The sequence below is a fragment of the Giraffa tippelskirchi genome, chromosome 12 (assembly GCF_054371585.1).
Source record: "Giraffa tippelskirchi isolate mGirTip1 chromosome 12, T2T-mGirTip1v1.2.pri, whole genome shotgun sequence".
In the NCBI taxonomy this organism is placed as follows: domain Eukaryota; kingdom Metazoa; phylum Chordata; class Mammalia; order Artiodactyla; family Giraffidae; genus Giraffa; species Giraffa tippelskirchi.
In genome coordinates, this window is record NC_137286.1 from 117,056,330 (window position 1) to 117,084,230 (window position 27,901).

General features: G+C 40.4%; 1 long non-coding RNA gene across 1 annotated transcript in view; it reads left to right on the forward strand.

The window, feature by feature from the left end:
• The first annotated feature begins 250 nt into the window (after window positions 1–250).
• LOC145530388 (uncharacterized) overlaps window positions 251–27,901 on the forward strand; it is a 113,582-nt gene continuing 85,931 nt past the window's right edge. Inside the window, exon 1 of the long non-coding RNA XR_014071726.1 lies at window positions 251–467. This is a non-coding gene — a long non-coding RNA (uncharacterized LOC145530388). The remainder of the gene's footprint in view (window positions 468–27,901) is intronic.

Here is a 27,901-nt window from a genome sequence, read left to right on the forward strand (position 1 = left end):
AATACAATGATTCTTGCTATTTCAGTAAGACTGAGGTTTTTGGCAAAAAATATCATCTTTGAACATGGCTGAAAGTCTTGTTAGCTTCTCAGAGCCCTTAAAAATGTCCAGGTCTGCCTGTGATCTAGCTGTGAATGGACTCACGCTTTTTGCCCAGCTGATCATGGAGTCACAAAGAGTTGGACATGACTGAACAATGACAGCAACTCAGAGAACACATGCTTTTAGTGAAACACAGGGCTCCCTGGATGATGAGTCAACTGGCGTACTCTGCTAAGGTGATCTCTTTGTTAGCATGCAGAATTCCATGCTTACCTTGATGGTGATGAGACCACAGCCCAGTCTTCCTTTTCCATGTATGGGATAGGAGACTCAGAGGCCGAGGCTCTGTTCCTTCTGTGCTCAAGTTGCTTCTAATTCAGCCCTTCCCAACAGAGAGACAGAGTGTTCCTACATCTCTGAGCCTGGTAAGCAGTGGCAGCTTTGGGGGTCTGGGGAGGACTTTTGGAGGAAGTATGATTGAAAGGAAAACATGGGTAAGGGGTCTTTGCCCCACACTGGAGTTCTCAGCTCTTGGATATACTATGAAGCCTATGAGAATGATGGGCTTCACAGTTTATTTAGACTATGTCATAGAATTATCCAACATCCCTATTTTAAAGTGTCAATATTTGTTTTTACCCATCATGAGTTTGACATTTCAGGTAAGCACAAACTCCCTGAAATAAGACGTACTATATTCATTCATTCCATCGTCATGGTCACGAGATCAGAGGTTTATGAAAGTCCCTTTCAACTCATCAACTTTCTCCTCTATGGAGGAAAAGTTATCATATACATTAATTTTCATGGAGTTCATAGTTTTTCTTATGGGCAAGTGAAATCCACTTATGACCCCCTTAACACTTTTATAAGATCAAATGTGTCACCAACCCTATCTGATATTTTTCACACCATGGAGAATTTGGCCTCTTGTTAATTGCATCTGCAGTCTCAAAGCTCTTTATAGAATCTTCCCTAAGTGATATTAATAGCAATGGTGGTCCTTTATTAATAATGTATAATAACAATAGCTCTCATTAAAACAACATCAGTTAAGTGATTAGAGAAGGGTTAGAGTTGTGGTTAGAAAATGGGCCTGTAGACATCAATACTGCTGAAGTCATTTATTCCTTCCCTCATGAAACAGAAATAAATATAATGACCGACTAAGATGGTAATGAAATTCTGCCACAATTGCATCACTGCAGACTGGCATTTTTATCTGTGGGAGAGTTTCCTTGGTGGTATTGTGTGATGGGGCATCCCCAGGAGCAAGAAGGGAACACAAAGCATTTTTCTGCATGATGTCCCTGTGTATCCTGTGGTTTGCTTTCATTCTCTCCAGGCTGGAGTTAGCATCAGTAGCAGAAATGTGAGCAAAGGGCTAGTTCCTCCACCTGACTCTGTTATATAATGCCCTGGGGCTGTTAGAGGACAACATCTCCTGAACCTCAGTTTCTCTCATCTGTGAGATGGGAGGAATTATGTCTATTTGGCAGAAATTTCATTTGGTTTGCAAGTAAAATTACACATGAGTTATACCTACAGGTGCACCTTGAGACCACTCCTCCATTTCTTCCAACAATTTTGTCAGTACCTAATCTCCTGTATGGGCTTCCCATTTGGCTCAGTGGTAAAGAATCCACCTGCCAATGCAGGAAATGCAGGGTCGATCCCGATCCCTGGGTCGGGAAGATTGCCTCTAGAAGGAAATGGCAACCCACTCCAGTATTCTTGCCTGGAGAATTTAAAACACCTAGAGTGTTTCTGTTTCCTGCAATGAACACTGACTAATGTAGATCTGATGTTGAGAATTTGAAGTGTTTGAGAGAATCAGATACATTAAATCTGTATTCAAATGTTTAAGACAATTTGATGAGCTTCTTTAAAAAACTGCACAGAATGATGCTTTGTAAAGTAATTTAAAAGAATGATAAACATTCTCCAATAATTCTCATCCAACCCCAGAAACAGGTGTACTTCTCTTGTCCATTCACACCTCTGCTCCCAGTTCAGATGCCCAGAGTGTGTAAGTTGTTTTCTCAGGCACAAGGAGGCCTCTTGTGCACTTTCAAGCTGAGTTCCCCCAAATCACTACTGTAGCTCCCCTTCTCCACCTTGCAAAGGGTAACAAGATAAATGCAATTAATGAGTTTATCATAAGATGTTGAGTGTTAACAACAGAGTTGTGTTATTTCTTCCTTTTCCTCTCTCTTCTCTATCCCTCTATCCTCTTTCCTCCTCCTTCTCTCCCTTCTAAATGGATATATCACACCAAAATGGATGTGAGGGGATACGCACAGTTGAAAAGTACATCAAAGCTATAAACTGATTAAAACAAGGTAGGAAGCCATTACTGGAATGAGAAATGAATGGAGGAAAAATTATACAAGAAACTCTAAGTCTGGGAAGCTACTGAAGTTCAGGATGAAATGTAACATTGAGCTTCCAGGCAGACAAAGACAAAAAGGGAAACAGTAAAAAAAAGCATTCAGGAGATAACATCTTATATGCAGTTTTTTTTTAAAGTAGAGATCGTCTTCATATGACTTTGTTAACAAATATTGACGTTGATAAAATACAAGCACCTCACATCCACAGTGACTCCTGGGGGCATTTGCATTTTTACAGTGAACTCTGATCTTAGCCCTGAGATGACTCACAAAATCAGCATCTGTGGTGTTGGGACCAAGCTGACTTTGTAAATAGGACACTCTACCGTAGTCATCATTTTCTGCACTTGCTTTGGCTTTGTGTGTGTAACTTCCCCACTGGGTTGGATTCAGTGTGTTCAAGGCCATGGCTGGTTCCGGAATGGGGGCTCAGAATTGGAGAGAGAGCCTTGGAGACCATTGTCCAGGAATCATTTAAACCAAGTTGCAGCTATTGTTTTAACACCCCTTGGAAGGAGAACACCTTGGAATTACTTCCCACCTAACCTCTCAGAAATATTTTAAAGTAAGCTTCATTAATCATTATTAGGCTGTTTCCTAGGCCTTGTCCCAAAGGTCTGGTAAGCTTTAAATCCCTAGTGACACCTGCTGGGCAGACCTCAGCTCACTGCTGCAGGCTCCATCCGCCTACCTCTTCTTTAACATGCAAAGCTGCAGGCCGAGAGGTGAGGGGCTGGCAGGCAGCCTCCTCAGCTCACAGCCAGTCTGCTCATTTCTCCTGGAGGTGACCTTTGCCAGGACTGTACTGCCCTGGAGTCTCCCCAGTACTTTCTTCGGGGCTTGGTTTTCAACCTGTCCCGCCCCCAGGAAAAAGCAGGGATTCATCCAAGTTAGAGAGAGACACAGAGCAGAGAGAGGAGCAGACAGTATCCGCCCCCACTTCCAGCCCCAAGTTACTATATGGTTGCTTCTTTGTCTGAAAACTCCGAGGTGAAAGATGCTACTTGAGCCGTATGTTTTGTTCCAGCACAAACCCAATTATGCTATACTTGCTTATATCTGAACATATTGGTTTATCTTACATAGAGTTTAATTGATGCAAACTTGAACTTCAGTATGTTAGATTTTCCGAGAAAACACCATGCCTGTGGATTTAGATTGCTGTGTTTTTCTCTGAACAAAGCAAAGAGGAGCCAGGCAATTACACCTCAGGTCTGTTCCTTTCTTCTGTATTCACCAGCCATTACAAAAATAGTGTTTAACCTCTTGTCGGACTACCTCTGGTGTCCTTTACTGTCCAATTGCAAAATTTCTTGCGGAGCCAACATCTGCCTCCTTGGACAGATCAACTAGTGTGCAAAGTCCGTGTTAGCTGATCAAGCGTGGCTTTGTTTGCGCTTATTCACAGCGCATCCAGCACTGCGTAAGTGGTTTTGCATATTAACTAAGTGCACAGTAACCTTCCTTTCCCTCCTCAGAGCTCCACCCCCTCCCACCAGGCCTCCTCGGGAAATCAACACTGTTACTCACTGAGGAAGCTGCCAAGAGGTTGCCATGGCAACTGTTCTGCTTTCAGCAGCTACTTTTCTGGTTTGAAGGTGGGGTGGGAGGGAGGAAAAAAAACGGTGGACAACTAGGCAGCTTTCTGATCAGAGTTCAGATAAAGAGGGTCACAGTCATTTGCGGGCGCCGCCTAAAATAACCCCGCGGATCTGACAGTGACAGCAAAAGAAGCAAATAGACAAATCCAAAAGGTAAGTCCAGTGGAAGGACAATCGTCCAGGTATTTGGAAGTGGTCTTAGGCGGAAGCATTGCCAGCAGATATCAGTGCATCTCATCCAGGATGCAGTTTTATGAGTCTTTTCATTTTTGTCCAGAGCCAAACAAAGATGATGGGTTTTATTTGATTATAAACAGCAAGGGGGTAAAACAGCCCCAGAATGGGAATGTAACATCTGAAAGTCATTTTCTAAAACTTCATTCAGCGCGGGAACAATGCCGCATTCAAGCAGCATGAGCGAAGGACGCGTTGTGCGCCAGGTCAAGCCGGTGACCCCTGAGCTCTTCTCTCCCCGAGTGCCTTGCCAAGGTTGGCCCCAGAACAGTCTCCTTTCAAAGGAAGGGCTGGGATTAGGCAGGGAAAGGTGTAAAAAGTCAAAAAAGGGAAAGCTGGGCTCACAGGACTGCTGGATTTCAGCGACAGACAGACAGCTGTGCTGAAAACTCCTCCAGACACCTGGTTCCTGGGGTCTCAGAAACTCCTCGTGAAAGAGCTCACAGTTTTTGGTGGTCTCTGGCAAAAAGCTGCCGGGGCTTGGGCAGGGCCAATTCAGGAGGGTGGCAGTGAGTTCGACAGTCTCCGCCCCATCCTTCCTGTCTCCATTCCGCCCATTGCCCCAGGGCACACCTGCTCCCCACCGGCCAACCAGCTTCTCAGCATTCCTCTGGTTCACCCTCTCTTGCATTATTTAATCAGCGGTGATGAAATTGTAGCCCTCTAGCCGTCCTCAGACAAGCTACTATTTTCTGTGTAGGTTTGTTCAGAACCCAGTAACAGCTACAAGACCCAGATAATTTAAAGGAATTGTAAGTTACAGAGGCAAAACAAATGCAGAGAGTCTAAATGGCTTGGAAACATGTAGTGTCATGCTGGTGCCATGGTCATTAATGTTTGATGACAAGATTATTGATATTAAGGGCATGGCAACCCACTCTCGTATTCTTGCCGGGAGAATTCCATGGACAGAGGAGCCTGGTGGGCTACAGTCCATGGGATCGAAAAGAGCCAGACACGACTAACTGACTAACACTTTCACACTTTCACTAGGATCTCAGAGTCAACACCTCTTTAAGGACATGGAGCATGTTTGAAGTAAAAAGAGCCAGCTCTTTTTATGTAACAACTTGTTTCTGACCTGAAATACAGCCATTATGGCCTAAGATTTAGTCTGAACTTTTGTGTCTCCCCCACCCCCAAATTCATATGTTAAAATTCTAACCCCCGGAGATGATGGTATTCTCAGGTGGCCATTGAGGTGGTTTAAGTCATGAGGGTGGGGCCCTGAATGGGATTAGTGCTCTTATAAAAGACACCCACAGAGGTCCCTGGCCCCTTCCACCATGTGAGGACCCAAGGAGGAGACAAGGAGAAATCTGTACCTGGAGAGGTCCCTCACCTCACCCTGATCTCAGGCTTCCAGCCTCCAAAACTGTGAGAAATACGTCTCTGCTGTTTATAAGCCACTCAGTCAGGGGCAATTTGTTTGCGTGTTAAGTTGTTTCAGTCATGTCCAACTCTTTGTGATCCTATAGACTGTACCCTGTCAGGCTCCTCTGTCCATGGGATTCTCCAGGCAGGAATATTGGAGTGGGTTGCCATTTCCTACTCCAGGGGATCTTCCCGACCCAGGGATCGAACCCACGTCTCTTATGTCTCCTGCATTGGCAGGCAAGTTCTTTACCACTAGCACCACCTGGGAAGCCCTAGGAGCCCAAATGGACTAAGACACTCCAGATCGTGGCCCATATAATAGTTTGCCAACATTCTGAAGACCTTTCTCACTTGCAGTTTTCAAATTTGTCTTTGACAAGTAGATGCATTTTGAGGTAGGAAGAGGTGACAACAGAAGGAAAGGAAATATGAAATTCAGAAAAAAAAAATTGCCAAAGCCAATTTACTCTAAAGCAGGATTCAAAATTTTACGTGGTTTGTATTGTAGATGGTCTTCACAGATGACAAGAGTGAAACTGAAGTTTGAGGGTATAAAGGAAATAAAGCCAAAGATCCAAAGCATTTTATTTGAGCAAAGCTGTGTAGACCACTACAAACTGGTCGAAATGGGGACCAGGCATAGGGACTGCCCCCTACATCGGAGCTTCCCAAGTTAAAGCAAAGAACTAAGAGTTAAAAACAGCGTGGGCCCTCCTGTGTATGTAGCTGGAGGCCCTATGTTATATAACAGTAACAGGATGGAAAATGACAGTTCCTCACAGACTACAGTAAATGTGATTAAATTATCTCATCAGCTTCATACTCCTGAGTATTTCTACCATGGCACAGAACCATTCATTAACCTGACCTGTTGGCTAGACGGCACCAGCTAGAGGTATTAGTATTCAAAGAAATCCCTCCTCCAAATGGCTGATTGGAGGGATACCAAGTTTAGCCTCTGCAGCAGTTGAGTCCAGGAGGAGACATGGAGAAATGATAAGGGAGGTGGGGGAAGGAATAAAAACGAAGGGAAAATTCAGAAATTTGTTTGAACTCGACAACAGTTTCTATTCCATTCCTTTGCACTGACCTGATGTAATTCCAGCAGCTATTATTCCTGAGAAACACTGCCACAGCTGAATTTATTTTTATTTTGCCTGCTCACAGGCAATGTAAAGTGAATTTGAGAGCACATCACCTTCAGGGAAAAGACTGCAGCGTATTACTCACCACCTCCCTCCTCCCCTCTGCGTGAAGAGGTTAATTTGAATAAGGCTGCTGCTTCCACAAATAGAACAGTAACCAGCACACAGAGGAACCACCAATGAGAGGGTTTTGCAGTGATGTCATACTTATACCTGCTTCTTATTATTTGCTGAGTTGTGACAATGTGTTCCTTGTATCTCACATTTCATTGGTTAAGAGCCCTGTCATTCTGAGTGCTCCTGGAGAGTTTTAGACACTGCAATTTCTTTACAAGCCCAGAATTTTTTCAGCTTCTGCACTTCAACAAATTTTTGGAGATTATAGAGTATTTTAAACACTATCGTCCTGAAAATAAATAGAAATGTTTTATAATTTATACCTGATCTACATGGCCTCTGATGTCATGTCCATTTGCAGTATAACAGCAGGATAAGAAAAGTCTACCTTTTGCTTAAAAGAAAAAACAACTACGTGAACAGAGCTTTCATTGAAGTGTTCATAGAAAGGTCTTGCTAAGCTTAATATTGTCGGCATTGACCTAATGGAAAACAAATTTTTCCATTTGTCTTACAAAAACTTATTGCCCCATGGAACAGAGCTTCCTAAAAAGAGGTGATAGTTCCTCAGTCATGTTCGAGTCTTTGCAGCCCATAAACTGTAGCCTGCCAGGCTCCTCTGTCCATAGAATTCTTTAAGCCAGAAGGAAAAACACCAATACAGTATACTAACACATATATATGGTATTTAGGCAATTGGTAAAGACAACCCTCTATGCGAGACATCAAAAGAGACACAGATAAATAGAACAGTATTACGGACTCTATGGGAGAGGGCGAGGGTGGGATGATATGGGAGAATGGCATGGAAGCATGTAAATTTTCATATGTGAAACGAATCGCCAGTCCAGGTTCAATGCATGATACAGGGTGCTTGGGGCTGGTGCACCGGGATGACCGGGAGGGATGGGATGGGGAGGGAGGTGGGAGGGGGGTTCTGGAAGGGGAAAACATGTACACCCATGGTGGATTCATGTCAATGTATGGCAAAACAAATACAATATTATAAAGTTAAAAAATAGAAAATAAACTAATTAAAAAAAAAAGAAGAATACTGGAATAGGTAGCCATTCCTTTCTCCAGGGGATCTTCCCAACCTAGGGATCAAACCCGGGTCTCCTGCATTGCAGGAAGATTCTTCATCATCTGAGCCACAAGGGAAGCCCCAACTAGCTCTAAAACTTAGCAATTTGTGGGAGAGAAGGTACTGGAGGAAGGGAGACCTACCTGCTTTATTTTTGTGTTAAAGTAGATTTTGTTTTTTAAAATCAGGTAGGTTTTTGTGTCATTAAAATGTGTGTCCAGGTCACTCAGATTCTAGGACTTTTCTGAGGAAACCTCTGCAAATAGGTTTGAAAACCTGTTGTGAGATTAAATTTAGAAAAACAGGTGCACAAATTAACAATGATGATGTAAACTAGGAATAAGTAAGAACTACCAAATATTTTGAACATCCATCGCTTAAATTCAGTACCCAGTATCAAATATTTCTGAAATAAGAATGTCTTCACAGCTGTGTATGATGGCTTATTGTCTACTGATTCTGATGAGGGGTTAACTATAACTATAATCTTTATAACTATGTTATAAAGATTTGATTATCTAATAATTTAAGTAAATTCTTGTACAAAATCATTGTGGACTCTTATCATTCAATGGGAATCCTACTGTGTTGAGTGCATGAAAAATGTGACCAAAAATAAAATTTAATTGTGGTAAAGACTAGAGAATATAGTCCTAACCTTTCGTTAAATGTAGAAGGAGCCACAGCCATGTCTGTTTCACTTAAATATCATAGTATTTCTAGTAATTAACTGTATATAAATTTTGATTCCAGAGATCTAGCTGTCATAACTGCCTTGTGGAAAGTATCATGGCCTCTGGTCTCAGACAGACCTGAGTTCAAATTCCAGCTCCAACACTTAGTAGCTGTCTGACCTTGGTCATGTTCATTAATCTAAGTGTCATTTTTCTTGAAGGATAATGAGATGCCCATATGTAGGATTACTGTGAGGATTAGCCTGAGTAATGTAGGAAAGTTTTGTCAGTGTAGTGTATGTAGTGTATGAAAGATTCAAGCATTGTCTTAGTGTATGAAAGATTTCTTTGTTTTTGTTTTAACTCTATTATGGCCTTCAGGGTTTATCAAGGACCTACATGATGGCACCTGGTTGATCATTTCCTCTGCTCTTCCCTCTCCCTTTGCTTCAGGATGTTGACCTAGAAATTTCCCAAACATGCCTAATGCACTTCCGCCCAAAGAACTTTGCCTTTGCAGCTTCTTTTGCCTGGAATGCCTCTCTTCACAAGTCTAACCTCTTTATTTTATTCAGGTCTCAGCTTAAATATCTACTCCTTGGAGAAATCTGACTTAACACCCTGTCTGAAACAGCATCCCTATTGCTCTTTCTCATAGCACCACATTTATGCTTTTTCATGATCACTTATCACTCGTAGACACATTACTTTATGGTTTATTTTCCACTTGTTCAACATCTGTTTTACTCACCTGGATGTCAGGTCTGTGTGAGCAGTGGTTTTGGTCACCTCTGTGCCCCAGAGCCTAGACAATTGCCTGATCATAACAAGTTCTCAAAAAAGCTTGATAACAAACAACATGATGATGAAGATGGCAATGAAACCCTACGCTGTCCAGGATATTGCCATTACAGGGATATGAATGCATGGACCAAGGAGGAAATATCACAGTGGCCTCTTGCCAATGTTAAAAACGTATACAAACTTTTCTTATTGAGCCAAGATGAAATATTTAAATTTTCCCAGCACACCTAAAGGATCAAATTATAAGACAAGGAAAATATATGGTCCCAATATCATCAGGGTAGATGGAATGGGAGAAGGCTGGTATAAATCACTGGGCCACTGGTTTAGAAGAGATTCCAGGGTGAAGAACTAGGTGAAGAATTTTAGCTCGTGTACCTTTCTTTCATTATTTTTTTCCTTCCAGCCTCTACTGAACCCATCTGTCTTGGTTCTGGTTCTAATTAATTGTTGTGTACAATCTAGAGACTTTGGATCTATAACAACGGGAGAGAAAAGTTAATTCAGGACCGAGTTTGAGACTTTCTCAATATTACACACACACACACACACACACACACATATACACACACATTAATATACACATGTATTGATTGAATGAATGGATCAAAAGTTCAGAAAATATTTTAAGATCTTTCTGTTCTGTCCCCCTTTCAGTCACTCATGATGATAAAATAGACCTGCATTTGGATTTCTGTTTTCCTGGTACCTCACTGAAGGACAATATAAGACAGCATAGCGCTTATGTAAGCATTATCCTTGCTGACATTCCAAATGAGCAGATCAAATGCCACCTAATCATTCAGTTACAGCTTGGATTTGGCAGCTTTTTAAAATACTGAATTGAAGGAGCATCTGCCTTCTACACTCGGCTATGTCAGCACCTGTGGCTGCTTCTTCTAGAAACTTCTTAGCATAATAAAAGTAATAGGAAATAAGATCATTGCTAAGCAGAATGCATTTGAAAGATTATAGATTCGTGGATGAAATTCAAGCTTTGGAGCCTATTTTTAAAGAAAATTTCCTCTCTTCTCTGACACCTACCTCCTCTATTACCTTCAACTTTAGATCTTGTAGATTAGTGCTTCTTTTACACGGAGATCTTGTTAAAATGTTCAGGGCATGAAATTTGGCATTTCCAACAAACTTGTAGGTGAAATGACACAGTAGCTTGTGGAGCATATTTTGGATAGACAGGTTTAGATGACACAATGCCGTTAAGTTTGAGTCTGCCCTTCCCAGTTAACGTAACATTTTAAAGTAGTTTACTATTCTCCCTCGCATACATGTTAAGATATCTGTGTTCAGAGACTTCATTTTGAAGCTATTCACATCCGATTGTCACCCAAGCCTCTTGGAGTCTCTCTAAGAAGTGTTTCTTTTCTCTCCATCTCCGCAGGAGCTTGCTCACTGAAGCCTTCCTCATCTCTCCCCTGCAAAGCTGCTATAACCTCTATCTAATCTCCTAATCCCCAGCCATCTCCTCTTCCAAGCCAACATTTTATATTCTGTCACATACTTCCCTTCCAAAACACTTTTTTTTTTTGAGGAGGGTTACTTCCTTGATTAAAGACCCCTGCTGGTTCCCTTGCTTAAAACAGAGGTTGGTGTAGACTCTTTCAACAAACCTGGACTGGAATCCAAGTTTCTTTAATTTCTTTTTATGTAACTTTGAGCAATTTGCTTAACTTCAGAGAACCACACTTTCCTCATCTGCACAGTGGAGATAATACTGTTTATCTCTGAGTGTTGCCCTATGATGCAGATGCAAAATTGTAGTGGAGTGCCTGGTATGATGCCAGCCACAGTAGGTGTTCAGTAACTTGGTGGTGGTGGTTTAGTTACAAGTCATGTCTGACTCTTTATGACCCCGTGGACTGTAGCCCATCAGACTACTCTGTCCATGGGACTCTCCAGGCAAGAATACTGGAGTGGGTTGTCATTTCCTGCTCCAGGGGATCTTCCCAACCCAGGGATCAAACCTGCATCTCCTGCATTGCAGGCAAATTCTTTACTGCTAAACCACCAGGGAGGCCTTGTTCAGAACTTAATTACCTTTCCCCGCTTTTTCTCTCCAGTTTGACCACATTTGGCCTTTAAACCTCTGATATGAACACTTTTGAACCTCTGTCTTCTTGCCATCCCTCCACTCCCTACAGGCCACATACATGTACTCTTTAGCTTCACTGAACATCGCGTTTCCCAATGCATCTGCCAAAAGACCGATCCCATTGTCCTTCACTTGGCAAATCTCCTTCATCCTTCAAAGCACAGCTTCTCTGTCTTTCCTGAGAAGGCAGAACCTGCATACTTGGGTAGAACTTGCCATTGTCTTCCTGTCTTCCCGCAGCACTGTGACCACACCTCTCCCATAATGCACTTGCAGTGATGTGCTGCCATGATCTGGGCCTCAGCTGTCTTTCAACTCGATGGTCACCTCTCAGTGGCCAGGACTTTCTCTTATTTCCTGATCCTTAGTAACTTGAGTGTTTGTTTAATAAAGGAAGGGAGTCAACGTGGTATGTAATTTAAAGAAATGGATGCTTGAGTATTATATTCCAGAAACTACATAGAAAAAAAAAATTCTGAAATTTCTTTTAGACCAAAATAATTGTTTAGAGTAACAATCCACACTTTCAAGCATATTTAACATATTTTACTATTTTTCAGGCCTGATTTTAAATGATTTACACACAGTGTCTCATCAGATTCATTTGACTATGTTTTGTTGTAGGTGATGTACTATCCAACTCACAGATACAGAAACTTACATTCAGAAAAATTAAATATCCTCTATAGTCACACAGTTTACAATTGTTGGAGTAGGGATTTGAACCTATGTCTTTCTGACTTCAGTTTATCTTCTACCCAGTATTATCTCATGCAATCTGCTGCCATAACCTGGTTTTAGCTTCCTCTTAAATATAGGTTAAAATCATGGGTAGAGATCTCTGCTAGAGAAGAATTTGTGACATAGATAAAATCACTCTCTGTGACAGTCACATATTTCAATGGTTTGGAGAGAGTAATTATTAGGTAGATAAAACATAACTCAGAACTGTACAATTCTAAAATCTGAACACCTTGTAAATCCTTTTCTTTTCACCTATTATTTGTTTTGAAGAACCCATTAAGCAGTCTTCTTCCTGAGGGAAAACCATTTTAATGATGCCTCTTTGACTTTCAAAGATACTTTTCAGTTTTGTCACACATTAGTTTCATAGGCAGTCCTCACACAGATAATTTTCTTAACTAAATTATGTAGGAGCTCTTTCCTCAAAGAAAACAAGCTAAAAGTAAGGCTGGTCATGAAAACTACTGTATGTTATCTGGTCTTGGGAACTGCTATTTGTAACAGACTCTAGGTATTTTCAGGAGAGGAAATCTTGTCTACAAGAGCCTGTGCTGTGTGCTAAGTCACTTCAGTCATGTCTGACTCTTTGATACCCGAAGGACTGTATCCCGCCAGGCTCCTCTGTCCATGGGACTCTCCAGGCAAGAATACTGGAGTGGGTTGCCCTCATCTCTTAGATCTCCTGCATTGGCAGGCAGGTTCTTTACCACTAGTGCCACCTGGGAAGCCCAAGAACCTATAGACAATAGGTTATAAGCCCAACAACTTATAGACAATAATCATATAGTTAATTACATCTACAATTAGTGACAAATTTGTAGCTTGAAGAGCAAATGTGACCCTAAATGTGTTTGAAGCCTCTTGGCAAAGCAATGAAAAACTGTTAGAAAAGTTCTCAGTGGGGACTGTAGGAATACACAGTGAAAGTTACTTATTAGTTTATTTATTTATCTAAGGGTCTCTTTGATCTCTTGGAAACCTCTTAACCTAGACATAGCTGATGTTCTGTTGAATTGATAGGGTTTCTGAATTGGTTCAATGTATCTATATACATCTATAATAAGCCAGAATATTTGGGAACAGGAAATTGATACTCAAAATACTTAATGCCTGGAACATTAGTTTCTTAGGCTATTAAGAGAAGTTAAGTGAGAATGTGAAGTGTTCTAAGGTCATAGTCACAGAGAAACACTGAGTTTGAAAAAAAAGTCAACAGGTTTCTTTGCTACTGAAGTTTCCAGACTCTTTATGTCAATGTGTATTATTACTCTCCAGGGAAAGTATAGTTGCTGTCTCTTCAATTTGTTTTGTTCAGGGAGTAAGTATCTCAAAAGTGCTACTCTGCAGAGTAGACACTGTTATGCCCTGGACAAGTATGCTTTCCCCTCAGACTTTCAAATTATTTTCGTCTGGCTGTGGGCTAGCGTCCTACTCACTGTTGTGGTGTCATTGTAGCAACTCAGTGCAGACTTGATGTCTACAGAGTAATAAAAAAGAAATCCTCTGTAAAAATACAAAGAAGGATTCTGTAATTATAAAGATCAAAAATTTAAGAATCAACCGAATCTTCTATAGTATTATAAATATATTTTGAATGACTTCATTCAGATAAGCCTGAAATTCTATGTTTTAAAACCACAGTATTGCTAAGAATATTGTTGATTTTCAACTAATGTTCAATTGTCATAGGTAATAATAGTGAACTGACAAAAATGGGAGAATTTAAATTTTATACAAATATCTGTGGTATTTCAGAAGTCTGATTTCAAGGTCTTGATGTCACTTTCTCTTTCTATTCTGAATTTTGTCATCTGGAAATTATGGCCTGTACAATGGTCAACAGGAATAAAATTAAGTTTATTGTACAGTTGCAGTAGCAGAGTCAATGTACAAGATTTTAAACCTAGGCTTATTGTGAAGTCTTGGCATAAACATGATAAACATGTACTCTCTCATTACAGATACCTGAGGGATAACTGTCAAAGAAATTTTATTTTATTTTTCCTAAGAAACTTGCCTGAAAACCATTGGCAGTAATAAAGTGTGACTGAGAGAAGATAAGGATATGGGGTTTGCAGGAGGATATAGACGTAGATTGTAAACTGACCAACATCCTCTATTTCCCTGATTGGTAGTGAAATTTACCTTCATTAAAGATGCCTCTGGAAATTAAGAATTCAGCCATGTTTCAAATGCTGTAGACTCATGTGACTAGTGGCTACTGTATTGAACAGTACAGATATAGAACATTTCCATCATTGCAGAAAGTTCTATTGAACAACAATATTTATATACAGAATCAGATCCATGTGAGAGTTACGAATAGGGAAAAAGAAGAGTGGCTAAAATGCCAGGATTTTATCAGTAAGTAGTACTTTGTGTTCAGAGAAGGCAATGGCACCCCACTCCAGTACTCTTGCCTGGAAAATCCCATGGATGGAGGAGCCGGGTGGGCTACAGTCCATGGGGTCGCTAAGAGTCGGACACGACTGAGCGACTTCACTTTCACTTTTCCCTTTCATGCACTGGAGAAGGAAACGGCAACCCACTCCAGTATTCTTGCCTGGAGAATCCCAGGGACAGCGGAGCCTGATGGGCTGTCGTCTATGGGGTCGCACAGAGTCGGACACGACTGAAGTGACTTAGCAGCAGCAGTACTTTGTGTTGGGGCTTCCCTGGTAGCTCATCTGGTAAAGAATTCTCCTAGCAAAGTGGGAGACCTTGGTTCGATCCCTGAGTTGGGAAGATCCCCTGGAGGAGAGCATGGCAACCCACTCCAGTATTCTTGCCTGGGAAACCCCATGGACAAAGGTGCCTGGTGGACTACAGTCCATGGGGTAGCAAAGAATCAGACATGACTTAGTGACTAAACAACAACAACAGTGTATATGTTTTACAAGTAAATCCATTTGTCTTTAATAATAACTAGTATGAACATCATTTATGAAGTGTTTGTCATGTACAAGGTCAGTTTTTAGATGCTTGGAATAGGCTTCAGAGACATGGACAGGAATGGGGAAAACATTAGGAATGAAGAGAGAGGGAGGAGAGCTTCCTGAGCTGGAGCCAAATGAAACACAGATTGAAACCAATCAAGGAAATTACTGTGTGAAAATTCACTGTAAAGACCATGGAATGCTACTATTTTAATTTTTAAACAAGAAAAGTAGAGAAAAGGCAACATGTATAATATTGCAAGCCCCAAAGAACACTGTATTGGAAAGAAATATGTCACTAACATCTGTGCTTAATTTTAAATATGAAAAACCTCTGAGTTTTTATTTTAGTGTTAAACATGTCTAATTCCAATGTCACTGATTCAAGATTTAGGAACAAAGATATGAATGATTTTGCTGCAGAGACACTAAAAAGGACTTAGAAATATGAAATTATCTCAGGATTTCAAAGCTGGAAGTTCAGTCATTCTTCATTTGTTTATTCAACAAATATTTGTGGAGGCCCTTCGCTGTGCAGGGCATTGTTGTCAACACTTGGGGAACAAAGCCAAGTCCATGCTCTAACGGAGCTTGCCTTTCAATGGGGGAGGGCAGATCATAAGCAAATCAACATATACATGAAATGTCAGATGTTTATATGTGCTCTGGAAAAAATGAAAAAGGCTACAGGGGATCATGATACTGGAAGTAGCAAGTACCACTGACTGATAGTGGAGGCTGCTGGTTTATATAATGTGGTCAGAGAAAATCTAATGGAAAGGACAGCATTTGAGCAGAGATCTGAATGAAAAGTAGGAGCTTTGTGGAGGTGGATGAACACTGTTCCAAGTACAGGAAGCACTTTATGCAGAGGTCCTGAGGCTGACATATGTTTGGGCTGCCCAATAAACAACAAGAGGTTTAGTGTGGCTGGAATTGAGGGAATGAGAAGGAGAAGGAAAAAGTTGAGGTGAGACAGGAAGGAGAGGCAGAGAGAAGATGGAAATCGAGGCCCTTTGCAAGGGCACTGGGCTTTTTTTTTGCCAAGAGATGGGAAGCCATGGAAAGTTCTGAACAAAAAAGCCATGGGATCTGACTTACCCTCTTCTGGTGATTTTCTGTTCTTGCATCCCATATATACCTCTCAAAATACCTTTTTATTTGCTTTTCTTATAAATTAAAGTAGAACTTATACATGATTACATCAGCATCATGGAGTTCTTTCCTATACAAATTTGGGCAAATTTAATTAACGGTAGAATTTCTATTTGATTCTAAATGCCATTAACTTGTCTTAGGTTACACAGCAACTATCAGCAAAAGCAAATTAAAGTTTCTTCATAACTCCTAAAGCTTCATCCCTTTTTATGAACTCTCAGTTTTAAGTGCCAGTAAGATACATTTTGAAGGGAAATTCCAACCGCATGTGCATGCCAGGGAGGGATTTCAAAGCAAAGAGAGTAGATCTTAGAAATTGTCAAGTGGCCTTCCTATTTTTTACTTCTTCTTTAAAAATACCACTTTTTTTTTTGTTTGTTTTTAAAGCTCAGGTGACTTTGGCTCAAAGGAGGGCAAGAGCAGCAACAATGGCCCCACGCTTCTAGTTCTGTTTTTTCAGCTTCAGCAGTCCAGGGGAGGTAAAAGACAACAAAATAAGAAAGGGGAAGAGAGTCTACTAGAAAGTCAGAAAGGGAGAGAAATGCTAGAAAGTTCTCGCTTCTTCTTTTCCCAGACTGGATAGAATAAAGCAGATTCCATCTATGTATAAAAAGTATCGAAGTATCTGATTACACCAAGAAGAAATTCCTTAATTCCATGTGAAGGCCTAGTTGGGTTTCCTTTTTGAGTGGAAACCATTTCAGTTGAATGGAGAAATGATGCAGAAAAATATCTTTAAAAAATTTCTTTCAGAATGAGAGGGAAATTTTGAAGAAGAGGACAATGAAAGTGTTAGTTGTTCAGTCATGTCTGACACTTTTTGACCCTGTGGACTGTAGCCCTCCAGGTTCTTCTGTCCATGGAATTCTCCAGGCAAGAACACTGGAGTGGGTTGCCATTCCTTTCTCCAGGGGATCTTCCTGACTCAAGGATCAAACCCAAGTCTCCTGTATTGCAGGTGTATTCTTTACTGTCTGAGCCAAGAAGACAATGAAAATAAATAAATGGTATCCTTAATAATAAGAAAATAGTCTCTTGCATTTCCCGACTACTAAATGTAGCTCTAGTTAGAGATTGTTCTGATTGCTCACATGTGACTTTATTTGGGTCTGCATAGTAGCCATCATTCGATTCATGACAGCATAAATAAGAGTGCAGTTCTCAAAGATGACCTCTAGGCTTTGACGGTCAAAGGGAGTATATGGAGAACCAAGAATCAAGAACGGAGATATAAAATTAATATTAATGAGGAGGGTAGAGGTGTATGTGTGGACTTGTTTCTCCATTTCTCCTTAAGATTCTCCCTAGGCTAGCTTCATTTCAGAGAGAAATAAAATCATCATATTGCTTTCCTAAAAAAAAAATTTGCCATAAGTTTGAGAGGTATGTGGTGTCAAACCTGAGCTTAGACGTCACTGTCATTTTTAAGATAAAATTCATTTCTTGTTTGCCATCTCATCATAATATTGAATAAAACTGAACTAAAAAGATTTTTAATAGTCTGCTCAAAAAAGAAAAGCTGTTTCCAGAATTAGCTGTGGGAGCTGGTTTTAGGAAAGTGAATAATTGGGTCTGGGTTTTGGGATGGGATTGAGAAAACCAGGTCGGCTTCATACCTGGGTGGGTTCTCATTGTTCTTGCTCATGGACTTGCTCCTATGGGACTGACATTGACAAATAGGGAACTTCCTGGGACGTCCTTTACCTAAAGACAGTGATTAAACAAGTATTTTTTTGGTGAGAAAATTTCCATCACACTCTGATATGTTGATGATTCGCTATTGCATTTCTAGCTTCTGAAGATGATAAAAACCACATTCTTAAAGTCAGCTAACTCTGCTGTGTCTTAAAAAATCTTTTAAACTTGCATTTTTAAATATAGAACTCTACAATGGGGAACAGTATTTCAATATAGCTTTTAACTGACTACTGTAACTATTCCAGATCCCTGATTACTTTTGCAGCTAACAATGCAAACTCTGAAAAATCCCTACATGGAAATCCTAGTCTCCCAGTCACCCACACCACCCACTGTACAGTAAAGGCCACCCAAAATAAATCAGTGCTATAATTTCCATGATGACAGTCCCCCAAACAGCATTTTGTTATTGTTCCCTTCACATCCCTAGAATTCTTCCCATGTGCTGTCATGTCTCTAGATAACAGTGCAGGGAGATGAAATGTGAGTTTAAACGAACTTTTACGTGTGCCTCTATATTTTCTTCTCGGGTTTTATTATTTTTAGAGGCAAGTGATGAAAGGTTATTCCCTGCAAGATTTAGCCAGTGAAACGTGCTCATCAAAACCCGAAGCCCTGCAGTGGGACACAGAAAAGAGCAAAGAGGGAAAATGTTCCATTGGGGCTGCAGCTTTTCAGAAGAGAGTGCAGGAATGATGTCATTTGTTTTTACAAAACCCAGTTTAAATTTGTTCCTGCCTTTCAAGAACTGCAGCAGAGTGCATCTGTGGAGACTTCCTGCATCCCATATTTCAGGACATTAGAGTGTTTGCTGCATCAAAATCCAGCCAATCGCGGGGTGTGCAGGCTTGTCCTCCCCAATTTTCCTTTGCCTCCCCACCTGAAGCAAGCGTGTGCTGCCCGCCTTAGATCACTGCTCAGCACCCTCCAGCCCTTAGAACGGCAGAGCCATCACTCCGTGCCTTGAATGGTTTAAAAGAGAACAGTGCCCCAGTAAAAACTTCTTTCAGGTCACCCACACACATTCATTTCATTGACAAATAAGCTCCAAGAAAATGTCTGTTTGAGAAGTATGTGTCAAATCCTAGCCTTTTGTTTTTGCAGCCCCTGCAGCAGCACTGGAACCAACACAGGAGGGCTAGGGGATGCTCAGAGGCAGAGGCAAGACCTTCAAAGTCACTACTCACAATTATCTTTTTACGGAGCATACCTCCACTTGTGAGTGTACGGACATGATGGTTGAAAAATAAGCAATGAAGCAGATAGAGCATTTTACAGTGACGCGGTGATGAAGGGAGATTACGGCATGGTGTTCACGTACAAAAATAATGGTTAAGATACAGAGCGAAAAGGAAAGTGCTGGCTAGTGAGTGTGTCATTCGCCTTCCTTCATTCCTTTCATCTGTAAGTACGGCCTCTTGACAAAACATCGGGATCAGTGTGGGTTCATTTGTTGTGAGTGGAGGAAACCGAACTCTGGCTACTTTAAGCCAAAATGATATTTATTGGAAGGCTATGAGGAAACTCACAGAATGAAAGACAGGCTGAAGAAACCGACTCCCAGACCACAGGACCCAGGCCCTTCTAGGGGTCTCTGCAGCAGGAACCACATGGTGAAACTGAATCAGGACACTGCTGCAAGATTTCTCTCTGCAAGCTTCCCATGCCCCAACCCCCGCCCCGTCTTCTCTCATCTTCTCATTCTGCTCCAGGGGCAGAGTTCCAGGAGAGAGTGTCCCATTGGCTCATTGATCTCATGCCACCCCTTGGCTTCAAGAAAACAGAGTGTCCTTAATTTACATAAAGGGACAGGAAGGAGACATTCTCCCAAAGGAGGTGGGGAGGCTGTTTTTAAAAGATGGAGAAATGGCTGCTGTTTGCTCCCCTCTATCATCATGACCCCAGCCCTGGGTCAAGGTCTCTGAATATCTTGCCCAGGTTAGTGGTCCCCCTCCTTTAACTCATATTTTAAATCTCTGAAAGTTTCCTCATTTGTTAGTGACAAGCTAGGGAACGTTAGAGAATGCACAAAAGTGCGATTGATAATTTCCCCAGGGCAGGAGGCATATGCTGGGACTGTCTTTGGCAAACTGGGATGTACAGCCATCCTCATGTTATCACACGCTTCTACTTTTCTGTGCTTAATGAAAACCTACTCTATTCTTGAAGACATAGCAATTCAAGAGAAACTGAAAGCTCTCACACGATAGAAAAGGTGGCTTCTCCTTTGTGTACACAGCATCTCATTTCATGCTTGGCACATGGTAGGTGCCCCATGGACCTTCACTGTGGAATTATAATTGAGTACAACTATGAAGTCTTTATCCTTCCTCCTCACACATACTCCCACGTTTAAATTTCCCATGCATTTAGAAAGTGCACTAGCTCCCAATATCCACATTGGGAGGTATGGCTAACTCTTTTTCCCCCTGCTTATCATCACTCTTTTCTTCTGACAGTGGCACTAATGTGGCTTCCTCCCCACTAAAGAGTGTAAGGTAAAAACTAAAGGAGCCTGGACCATTTCCACTTATGGAAGATGCTAATTACTTAATGAAAAAATACTTTGGGGATGAAATGGAAAGCAAGATATTTTAAAAGTTAATTCTTAAAATCAGATGGCACCTACTTTATTACATACAGTGGAACACTGTCATAGTTTTTCCCAACCAAACTTCCTTTCAGAGTTACTGGACTTACTTAAAAATCCTCTAGGTTGTCTTTTGAATAGAAATGACTCTCCGATCAGGGGAATGCTGAAATCAGACTGAGTTCTTCTGATCTTATGAGACCAGATCTACTCTGGATTATCTTTTCTGAGGTCTGCTCTAGCCTCAAAATGAATCACAAGGGCATGTTCCTGGTCCCTGGTTCCTATTCAGATTACATCTTAAGGACTTTCTTGAAACAATATCTTTCTGATGAGACAGATTTAAAAAATCTTGATTTTTTTCCTGCATCTTTGCATCTCAGAATGAGGATCAAGGAGCTTCACTAGGTCAAGCAGAACATCAAGCAGATTCCTTCTGGGTCTCTTCAAAGGCCCAGTGGACAACTAATGAGCCTGCTTTCCAGTTGGGTGCTGGAAGGATTGGGAGCCCAAGTCAAATGAGCAAATCCTATTCCACCACAGCTCTGTGATGTAGACCTCAGCTTTCAGCATAGACCAAAGCCCCAAATCAAATGAATTCCATATCAGAAGCCAAGGCATTTCCTCTTGTTCTCATTATTCTCCACCTTATCCATTCTATTTCCCTCTCTTGGAAATGTTTTCTCCTTCTATCAGTCATTCTAAAGCACCTCTTACTCATTCTTTCAATTCTAGAGTAGGACACTATACCCTTTCTTGTCACCATATTGGCTCTCTGTTTAGAGTGGATGGTGCAGAAAACAAAGCATAAGATGCTACTAACATATGGAATTTCATCTGTTAAGTCCCAAGTGTCAGTACCAATTACTGCACCAGAGCAATAATATATTTTTTAAAAAATAGAGTTAAAATGAGTCATTTAACATTATGCTGACTAATAGTTTAAAATTTATATAAGGCTTACTTTATGATATCAAGTATTTGGGGTTTCAGCTATTAAGTTGAGAAAAAAGTGACTAACTATGGAAGAGAAGGGAAGAAGCTAATTTCACGTAAGGGGTGAATATCTCGTAACCATTGGGGAAGTATGGTAGAGAGATGACCAAGTTCTTTGGAAGTAAGGTGAATGAAAATGCAGTGGAAAATGATGTGTAATTGATAAAATCAGCTGAAGGTAGAGAGAAGTAGCTCTCAGAGTAGAGAGCTGAGTTTTTAATAAAAGAAGACATGCAGCAGTTCCCATCAGACATCATGTTTTACAAAATAAGAAAAAATATTTTTCCTGTTAGAAATTCCAGATTTCACATTTTCTGCCATTCCTCATGACTGATGATAAATCTTTTTCATACTTTTATTTTATTTTTTAAACAATAAATTTGTATTTGATTTCTGTGATTTGATACTCAGAGTGAAAATTAATCTCCATGTAATTATAAGAGAACTAATTAAAGCAATATCCACAGTTTTATTTTAGATGCCCTTCTCAGAGTCCATGTCTATATGGTCAGAATTAAGGTGAAACATGACTAATTATCTGGGTAACTCAATCAGTGTCTCTGGGAACACACTATTAAATTCTTCCCCTCCCTGTGGCCCTTTCCCCATGTCTCATTCCTATTTTCCCCAGTAGCACTCTTTAATATTTTAGAAGCCTTGAGTTATCTGGATAAATGTTTTCTACAATTCACATTACTTGAACATATATACCTTGACTGGTGTTAATAAGAATTCTTTTAAAAAAATCTCCACATCTGCAGGGGGTATCAGAGAGAGGAAATAAAGAGCTACATTTTCATTGGCTATGCTGGTTACCAAGTTCAAATTTTTTGAAATACTCCAACTTTTAAAATGGTGCTTATAGATAAAAGTATTTGCACAGTCATGTATTAGAATTGGCTTAGTTATTTACATTTAATTTTCCTTCATTTAACTTTATATAACTATTGAGGCTATTAAAGGTTACTAAATCTTCAGCTTTTTTTTTTCTTTCTCAATTGTTTTTAACTTAAAATCAGAAAAAAAATAATTTGCTACCTTTTCCCCTCTCTCTCTCTCTCTCTCTCTCTCTCTCTCTCTCTAGGATTTAAACTTTGTGAGGGCAGGACCTATATATTCTCTCCTTATAATAAACATGAAACTTTCTTCCTTGCTTACAGCTCAATGGGGCTCACTTAATAAGTCAAATTCAGTGTGAATCCTTAAAAAGAATCTTTCCCATCTCCCTGAAAACATCTTTCTAGTAAAACATGTTTGTTAAATGACTAGGAATCCTTTAACAAATAAAACATAACCCTGTTTGCTGCTCTTTCCCTCTGAGGTGATGATAAATTGCTTAGGAGTAAAAGCCTTCATACTAATAACAGAGGAAAATTGACTCTAAGATCCCATCATTTTGTTTACCAGCTGTCTTTACAATCCTTTAATCACCCTAGCCACATTACAAAAAAAAAAAAAAATTGTTCAGAGATAGTAAAATAGACCAGAAATAAATGATCTCTGCTGAAATTAGTTTAAGCAGGGGAACAGGCTGGAAAGAAAGATTTGATCCAGAAACTTACCTATATCTCAGGCATGGTATCCGGTGACCACACACCCGGTGCTGAAACACAACTCAGGAGCATTACATCATCATGACAAACTTTCATTGGCTGCAGAAACCCCAAGGATAAGACAGGCTTTTAAGGTGCTGAGTGAAAACTCCTGTTGGTTCTTTATCAGACTTTTGCCAAAATATTGAAAGACAGACTTTTTCTAGTTCATGCTATCATGACTGAACTTACAAAACATTATTAACCATTTCCTAGGCTTATTTGGCTCCACTGTAGTCACCAGTTTTATATTTAACTCTAACCTGTTGGGAGAGTTTTTTCTTTTAAACATTAGAAAAAAATTTTTAAAGCTTATTTTTTATTGAAGCTGCTCTTATCTCTCTTGTTACTCTTCAGGCTATTTTTCTTATTTTTAAACTATGTTTGACTCAGTAAATCTATTTTTCTCTCTATTACTTCTGTTTTTATTCTCTGTAGGCAAAAAGGGCCAGCACCCACAGAATCAAGAAAGCACAAGTGCTTTATTTTGAGCAGTGTAGTTGGAACTAGCGCACCAAGCCCCTACTTCCTCATTCATTTTCATCATTAGCTTTTTTTCCGATTGAACTCTGTGAGTTATTTGTGTCGAGCTTATTACCATGGTGATTTATAAACCAAAACCATGTGTGTGATTTGAGGGTGATGAGGTGCTTTCAGTGACTGAGTGACAGTGATGGGGTGATGGTTAGGGTTCCTGCGCCCCCTCTGCATCCATTTCTACCACCCGAGGCAGAAGATTTTGATGTAGGGGAAGGTGATGTTTTCATAAAAAGAGAAACATTTTCATGATTAGATTGCTCATTCAGGAGGTGACAATAATATCGCATTACTAATGAGTGTCAACCTCTTTGTCTGTCTGCCTTTCTTTGTCTCTGTCACTTTGTCAGTCTCTATCTCCTTCTCTTGAAATTTAGGCCTACAGGCAAGGACCAGGAGATGACAGGTGTGACTGAATCAGTGTCTTTTTTAGAGTCTCATGCCCAGTCTCCTAAGAACTTGACTCTCTGGTCCCTTAAAGACAATTAAACACACACATGCGCCCTATACATTCCCACAAGGAGAAACTGGGAAACCCATGTCTAGTGCAAACCTGCTTCACTAGGAGACCTCCCAGACTCCTGTTCTCAGCCACGTGCCTTGGAAGGGGTCAACTGATCTATGGCAAGAGAAGGAGTGGCTACTGAGAATATGATCTCTAGAGAGATCCTTTAGTTATTATTTCTTAGACTCTGGTCTGGGAAGAATAGCTAGTGATCATTTTCCCATTATAAAGATTGATAATGAGGATTCAAGGCCCTAGATTAGAGTTTTGAGAGATTTAAGAACATTTTTTAACAGTCATCAGAAATGAGAGAGAATCCGTTCTTATTTTGTCTCTGCTAAGTGGAGGGACATACCTACTGGTCAAGCGTTTCAACACCTAGTGTGTGGTCACCAAATACATGCCTGAGATATAGGTAAGTTTTTGGATCAAATCTTTCTAGGATCTACAAGGTAAAAGAAGTCATGTTCCCTGCCCTCAAGGTGTTTTATGTGAGGGAGGGCGGAGTTGACATTAATTCACAATTACTACTGACATCTGATAAAAATACGACAGGTATATGTACATTGATGGGCATCTCAATGATATTGGAAGATCCCAAAAAAGGGGATATTTGAAATGAATTTTTATGAAATAGAAGTTAGCTACCTGAAGGGAGAGTAAGAATTCTGTTAGAAAACAGAATGGAAAGGAAAGGAAGAATGACTAGCATGGTTTGTTTGAGGAGCAGCATATAGTTTTCCATTTACAGAAGGAAGGAGCAGTATGGAAGAGGAAACTAGATGATAGATATGATCAAGCCATGGAGGCTTGTGGGCTAAGCCAAGGGATATGGACTTTAACTTGAATACCACTGTAGGTTACTGAGGAATGATCATTAGATTTTGACTGAACTCTATTAGTCTGGTGGTAGCATAAGAAGGATGGGAATGGACTGGAACTGGGGATACAAGTTAGCCTGAGGTTCAGTTGGAGTCTTGGCAGGAAAGAGATGGCACTTTTCAGGGGCTAACTGTAGAGGGATTACTGAGGGGCTATTTACAGGGGTGTGAGCAGGGTTAAGAGAATTAGCAAAGGATGATGAAGCACCCGGGGAACCATAATGGTAGGAAGCTCTTCATGCTTTATATCTATTACCAGAAGCTGAAACCAATGGGAGGCTGCAGAGAAGAGAAGCTAGAAGTTGCAGTAGGTAGAGATTACCTCTTGAGGTATAGAAGATGGTTCTATAGAGAAATGAAGAGAAAATATCTTTTTTAAAAAAAAGGTTGGAGTATAGATGCTTTACAATGTTGTGTTAGTTTCTGCTGTACAGCAAAGTGAATCAGCCACACATTTACATATTTCCCTTCTTCCTTGGATTTCTTTCCCATTTAGGGCACTGCAGAGCACTGAATAGAGTTTCCTGTTCTATAGAGTAGAATCTCATTAGTTATCTATTTTATACACAGTAGTGTATTGACACCAATCCCAATCTGCCAAGCCACCCCACCCCCACTTCCCCTTAGTACCCATAGATTTGTTCTCTACGTCTCTACTTCTGCTTTGCAAATAAGTTTATGTAGAGAGAAAGTGCCTTGAGGTGGGAGTATGATGGGAAATAAAAATATCCAGCATGGTTGCCTAGCTTTGTCATCAAGGACAGAAACAAGGAAGACCTGAACTCAGGTAGTGGGGCTTGGGAAAAGTAAATAGATATGAGAAATTTTAAGGAGATAGACTCAATGGTATTGGCCAGTGGTGTGTGTGTGTGTGTGTGTGTGTGTGAGAGAGAGAGAGAGTGAGCAAAGGGAAAATGGAAACCTCTAGATAGGACAATTTGTGCTTTCTATTCCTCACAAATGGATGAATTGTTGTTTGTTCATTGATTAAAAAGACTTCATGGATATATGCTATGTTCATTCTAGCAAAAGTTACATTTTGAGGCTCCTGGAATATCTAGACAGAAAAGACAAGTATATTTCCATCTGGAGGTCAGATGAGAAATCAAAGATCAAAGATGGGGCTGCACACTGGGGAGATGTGGTTATACGCATCATTTTCGAAGCCATGGATGTGGATGAGATCATCCAATGAGAAAGTGAATATAATGATGTGAAGAGAAGGGAGCTGACTATGAGCCTGGGGCATCACATCCAAGGGGCAGCTGCAGTAAGGGGGCCCAGAAAGGAAAACAGAGGAAGAAAATGTTCAGACAGAAGAAAAATAAAACATAGAGAAAAACAGTGTTTCACAATATTGGGGAAAAAAAAGAGCTTCCAGAAGAAGGAGTGATCGAGAAAATAATTCTTGAGAGAAGTCAAGTGAGGTAAAAATCATACTAATTCCTATTGGTTTGAGTGTAGCATGGCGATCATTAGTAACCTTGGAAAGAATAGATTTAGTACAGGAGTTCACGTGCCAACATGTGTTGTGAACTGTCACCTGGCTCTACCTACTGACTGGGCCTATCTTATGAACAGCTCTACAGACATAAATGTGATATGAAAGTCAGCATTTGGGGACTGGAGTTCTCAATGAGCTTAGAGGGGAGTACTTGGGAGTGAAAAGTGGTAAGTTGGAAAGTTGGGCTTTTGTGGTAAAAAGAATAGTTTGTGTTATGGTTTTAAAGGTCATGCCAAGTGTATTAGTCAGCTGCTGTAACAAAATACCCACACTGGGTGGCTCAAACAACAGAAATTTATTTCTCACAATCTGGAGGCTAGAAGCCCAAGATCAAGGTGCTAAGTTCCAGGCAGTGTTGATTTCTCTCAAGACCTGTCTCCTTGGCATAGAGATTCCACCTTCCCTCTGTGTCCTCCCATGGCCTTTCCTTTGTAGGTGGGCACATTTGGTATCTTTTCCTTTTCTTACAAAGACACCAGTCTTACTGGATTAGGATCCACTCTCATGACCTCATTTAACCTTAATTACCTCCTTAAGCCCTGTCCCCAGATGCAGTCACACTGGGGGTTAAAGCTTCAGATGTGAATTTTGGAGAGACACAGTTCCGTCCATAATAGAGACTGTGGGTTAGGAGAGTCAGCTACTGTAGTAAAGACTGAGTGAAGCTCATCCGAATGGAGGCAACCCAACAACTTTTACTCTCCCAATAACGCGACCCTGCATTTTGTGATGGAACTTTTTTGAATCATTATCTTCCAGTGGAGTTTTTATTGAATTTGCAAAATGAGGCTAGGAAGAAAAGCGTAGCCACCAGTAGTAGTATAATTATTATGCTTATTTATCAAACATGCAAGACATTTATCAATAAAACTTGGAGATCAGCTAAACATTTCATAATATTTTGTAGGACACTTTGGGAAGTCAAGTTGAAGAGTCTCTCTTTGTGTATATGTTTGAATCTCTCTATCTATCTGTATCTACCATACTCACATACATGTATATTTTTGCCTCTGGAGAAATGTGTTTGAAGGTGAATACAGTTGATATGGAAATTCATGTGGAACAGTCTAGAATGAAAGTTCCACAACATTCACATGGGATAGTCTACTTTTTCACAGAGTTATGAAATATGGAATAGTTTTATATGTGGTCATTTAATGAATTAAACGATCACATAAT